Below are 6000 nucleotides of genomic sequence, written 5' to 3'. Positions count from 1 at the left end.
CAGTGCCACCTAAACACTGCACTCCACTCTTTCACATTCTGCACATGGTGTGTCCCAGCCAGCCATATTTACTTCATTTCCCCCGATTCATAGATGCTGCTCGCTGGACCAGAACATTCCAGCTGCCACCTCAACATCTCATTATTTTTTTGAAATATCAAGCTTGTATCTTCTTGATAAATAATTCGCACTAGTATAATGTATCAGACTAAAACATATTTTCAGGGGGGCATGGAGGTTAAAGTGCCAATCTCACCTTTTTAATTTTTTTTCGCCCTGAAGACAGAGATTTCCATATATAGAGTGACCATGGTTTGTGTTGAACATGAGCAATTGGGATGAAGCGCACGGCGACACATATTGCTGTCAGAGATTGGAAATGAGGCCTGCTAACCTGTAGGCAGCCTCCCCAGACCAATCAGCTTTACACATTGCCAATGCATTTGCCGCCTCTAAAAAGAATTGTGACTGTGAAGTTTTTATCGGAGTAGTTGACAAACATTACTCTTTAATGCAGTTTTGTAGAAATGCATTCTTATCCCTCTTGGAAGGCATTTATCTACTTGAAACCTGCAAAATGGTTGCCACAGGGAAGGATTTCTTTTAATAGACTACAATAGGCTCAGTATGGGACACATTCTGATTTTTGTGATAGATAGGGGGCCCAGCCATATATTCATGGGAAATTGTTTATCTTCAAGCGGGAGGACTGAAAGGCCATTTTACAATAGCATTTCAACTTTCATCTGAAATGATTCTTTTGACTCATATAAATTGTTCTGTAGAATTGCAGTGCTTTTCATAAAAAATATCAATCTGCAAAAGGAGATGTCACAAAACATGAATACAAACCACCCTGATGGAAGAAAAAAATGTGTATATACAAATAGCAAAAAAGGTGTTTAATATATATATATATATATATATATATATATATATATATATACACACTGTACATTTACATTTTGTAGTTATATATTGTAAATTATTCATATTTATAAATACATATATACAGTATACTGTATATTAACATTTATGATATTATGATTAAATGGACATCTCATTTTGTTGGAAAATGCAAAAGAAAAAAAGCCCTCTGTGGGAGGCAAAGGTCCCACGACGTTTGCTATTCAGACGGAGCTACATTGTGCTGCGGTGCTGTCTTTCAGGCCTTCGCTTTTTTCTTGTGAGGTCCTTGTGATGCTTGGGCAGGGCCTTTCCCTGGCCTGTCTCTGAAACAGAAGCCAGCAACCAGGCGACACAATGTAAGAGCAAGGCCTGAAGACGGGGGGGCCTTGTGCACTCTTAACAGCACTCTCGGGAAGCGGGGACAATAAATCAATAGACTGTCCCTCTCCAGTAGGGGCCAAATGTAAACAAATTGAAAAGGACGGGGAACAAAACAGATTGGTGACTGAAACAGACATACTCAATAGGGGTACTGCTACAAATGAAATGCCTTTGTCATTGTTTCCTTCCAGCCTTCACCGTGATGTGTGCCATTCTCAGCAACATGACGTGTAACCAACTTCAATTTTTGACTAAAAAACAGCAGGTGCAAAGAATCTTTCAGAATTCCTTATGTTTTGCTTATTCTAGTAACACTACGCGCATCAAAATGAGCATCCGCAATGCAATGAGATGTATTCAGCATTGCAGGTACTCTAATTTCTCTGTGCACTTGTGCTCAGAGACCTATGCCAATGAACCACAGCAACATCTTACACCGTATAACATACAGCGCTCAAGGGCACAAGCACAGAACTCTGTGCATGTCAGAGCTGCATGCCACAAGTTAAATTAATGAATCTTTAAAAGGTTTAGGTTTTTTTAATGAGAGAATCTGTTGTAGCTTTTTATCAAACCTCTTCATATTTCACTGAGGTGGAATGGTGCACCACATTTGCGAGGCAGAACTAATGCTATATAAATCTCAAGTAATAAGCAGGCCCTGGGGACATCATCTAAATGAAGATTTTACACCAATTTAAACCTGCCTGCAATTTGATTCCTGCCTTAAGTGCATTTGTTTAACAGGTGCTGGAGATGCGAGCGTTTCCCTCCAAAGTGTCGCTATGTCTCCTTTATTAATTTCTGGATTGCAAGTGGGCGGGGGAGTATGAAGAGAAAGGGGAGTTGACAAACACTAATCAAAGGTTCAGAGTGGGCTGATTCTACCATAGAACCAATGTACTTTTGCTTCATTTGCAAACTAATGATTTTAAACCCCCACAATCTGTTTGAGGTCAGCTCCTGTGTATTTTGGATACGCTTGACTATTAGCATCACTGAAAGCTTCAGATGTGTCAAGCCTGCTCCCCCTCCAGTGATAGTCACCTACTTTAATTTCCCTGCAGGCCTCAGAGGGGGATGAATTCAACTAAAATCACAAGCTGTTTTGTTGGCAATCCTTTGTGGCCTATAATGAATCTAATGAATATAAAGAGAGGAGAAGGGAGGGAGGGGGAAAGGGATGGAGGCGAATACATTTCAACCACGCTGTGTTGCTTTTACTTGACGATTTGTGACCCTCAACAATGGGACAATGGCGAGTGTTTTTGTACCCTTAATTTGCCTTTGTGTTTCAGCTTCATCTCTTTCACCGCCAAGCATTGAAAGTCGTCAGTTGAAGAATAACTGCTGACTCCACGGTCCGTCACACAAAGGGGAGGTTTTAAGATGAATCCCTAACTATCAGCAAGCCAGAGGAGCAGAAAGGGAAAGGGGTTCAGAGGAAAACAACAGGCAAGTCAAAGGTAGAATTAGCTGGGGTTCCCAAACGGGCCTGAAGCACTTCCCCTCTCGTCTAACAAACAACAAACAGTGTTTCCGCTTCTTAAAAGCTGCTGAACATTTTGTATTCGCCCTCAGAGAGGTGTTTGGCACATGAATTAAAGTGGCTCATCTGATAAGAGCAGAGGCTAGTGAAGGTAGAGGCCCAGTGGAGTTGTGGCGCTACTGTTAAAGCTGGCATGTTTCTGATTTCACAGGCCCCTCAGGTGGCAGGATCGTATTAACAGCACCGTTGTTCTCAACTCCAACCCACATTCAGGTCAGGAATTAAAGTTAGAGGGACTAATGTTTCTTAACACTTGGATCTATTCATCAAGCAAACACACTGAAAAAACACAAATCAAACACGGCACACAATGACCACAGCTAAACTAATGCCGTACTAAACATTTCAGCACATGAACTTTTTAAGTGCTGTAGTGTACGCTGGGTAGATGATAAAAAAGTTCTGTGTCACTGGTCCATGCCGGTATGCTCCCCAGTCCCTGTAATGATTTCTATTCATAAACATGCAGTGTGCTATCCTCCACCTGGCAGCTGCCTCTGTGCATATGAGATTACTATTATGCATCTTCCAATCCCAAGGATAAACATCTCTCCACTTTTGAAGTTTGCAAGCATGAGGCATATTTTAGTGCCATACGACTTAAGCATCCCTTCAGGTATCACTGGCAATCTTTTCTCATTCTATATACATTGTTCAACTTTAATGGGTATCTAATTTGTGTTATCAGCTTACAGGGCAGTAAGTAATAATTTGCATGGCTGCCCTAAGCAAATATGCTTCCATAAGCATCCCATAGTATAGACACTAGAATGGATTAACCTCCATATTGGCTATGCCCTGTCGGTCAATGCTTTTAAAAAATAAGTAGAACAGATAGTTTAGTTTGGTAGCAAGCGTGCTGTATAAAAAAGATTTACCACAAAACCCTTCTACCTTCAGATGCTACATTGGATAAAATCTTTCAACCTATACTGTACACCTATGAGTGAAATGACATCTTTGGATCTATATTTCCAGCAATGTCAGCAGTGGTTAAGTCTTTTGTAGTGGAATTATTTTATTTCTCTGGTGGCATACACAGTGTACTGCCATAAGTGGCCTCTTGTAAATCCAGTTTCACTCTAACCTGGCTCACAATAAGAATGACTACTATCTATGGATCCGTCTTTGTAAGGATGCAGGCCCTCTCAAGCTATTTTTTAAGCCATATTCCTGCCTATGCAGTGATAACAAGCCTGAGCACTGTGTGAAGGTCAGTGTGATATTAGCACCTGTACACAGTAGAGGCCATCAGTGCTGATAATTCCAGTAGATTTACTACGAATAATCTCTAAGACACAGAGAAAAAGCTTAGAGAAAAGCCCATTGAATTTGTCTGAGAGCGCTCTTCCCCCTGACAAAGTCTCGCTAGCTCCTCACATGGACGACAGCTCTCTCTATGTCTAGTGGATTCCAAATTCCAGTTGCACTGCAACGTAAATCCCGCATCGGCACTGGTGGGAGTAAAGATCCTCAGTCCACAGCCGCAAGTTAATCAACGTTTGAAATTAGCCTGCACATGTGTACCATGTGTTCACGGTGTTACTACAGGGTAAACGGGGATACATCTTGGAGAGTAGCTTGATATTCTACTGGCTTGCATCAGGCATGTGTGTTACGCTTGTTAGCTTAGTAGACAGTTAATTGCCATGGTGGGTGGTTAGAGTGCTAGGAGCCTGATCTTAGGAATATGTCATATTTGTTAATCGGACATGCAGATGCAAATAATGTGTGACAGACTGTGACCAACACTACCGGAACATAAATACTGTTAACTTCAGAAATGTTCTTGGCTCTGAAATATTACAGCATAAAGGCTATAAAGACAACCCACTGTTTATCTATTTATTTATTTTGTTTAGCTATTTCTGTTCATGGGCCAATATGACAAAAGATGTGTGATAACAAAAAAAAATCCTACTGGAATAGCAACGTGCCAGATTAGTCTTTGTTGTGGGCTCTGTGTACTACAATCCCACGCTAGTTGGGAATTGTTGGCCTGATTACATTAGCTGGTACTAAGAATTAATGTAAACCAAGAGAAATCGGAACCGTGTACACCATGAACGGGAGGAACAACTCAGGTTGCACAATCTAATTCATATTCCTAGAAGGATTTGTAATTTGCAAAACATATTAGATATCTGACAGGAGGGCACAGCCTCTTTAAAACTATGCTATTCAAACTTGCACACAGTTTGAAAAGCTCGTCCATAAAGATTGATTAAATTTGTAAAGATTTTGCATCAAAAGGGGTTCTGATTAAAGCTATCTGCCACTGAGATGCTACTCTTTTGCATCAGCGCTGTAATCTCTCTCACTTGGTGAAATTGTTGTTAATGCAGAAATAATATCAATGCAAACTATATTAATAACCATGGTGTGAGAAGCCGGAGCAATGTCACTTAATCAATGAAAACAAATCATGTACACCTTGCTTTGATTATCTGGAGGAGTGTGAATATTAATGTCTCGGTTTAAATCAATGTTGGGGTTGCATATATTGCCTCCTGTGTTTACTCATGGTTAAGACATTTCTTTCTTTTATATTTCTTCAGCACCCCTGAGAGCGATCAATGAAATACTAAATAGAGATATGATACCAGCTATTATAGTAATTCAACAACAGTAACAAAACACTAGCGATTGTATTATTGTAAACTATAAAGATGGGATGTTCAAATTTCAATTAACTTTGGTTTGTATTTGCTGATATTAATTAAGAGGGCTTGCAGAGGGACACAAAAGAGACAGGTTTATTGTCTCAGATTATTCTCATGAAAATAGCATTAGTATGTAGCACGACGCTACCTAATTAACTGGCATGGGAGGCAAGACATTACACTGGGAACCTTTTGATTTGTGGGAGGTAATAGCACTGGGCAAGAAACAGATTCTTTATTTCATTATTTGATAAGAGGGCCTTTAATGAAAATATCAGCCCAGGAGCAACACAAGTCAACATCACTACTTTAGTCTGGAAAAAAAAAACTTGCTTCAAGGAGTATTGTTGCAGGCAATGAATTACCTCATGACTACAGTTCATTAAATAAAATGTGAAACACACCTGGTGGGCTAATGGAGGTCAAATGTATAAGCAGCAGCATGAGCGTAAGGGGATGTGGCAATCAAAGACAAAGCAACATCTAGCCTCTCTCTGA

Source organism: Dicentrarchus labrax, unplaced genomic scaffold, assembly GCF_905237075.1.
Source record: "Dicentrarchus labrax unplaced genomic scaffold, dlabrax2021, whole genome shotgun sequence".
NCBI lineage: Eukaryota > Metazoa > Chordata > Actinopteri > Moronidae > Dicentrarchus > Dicentrarchus labrax.
This window is presented reverse-complemented; position numbering follows the sequence as displayed.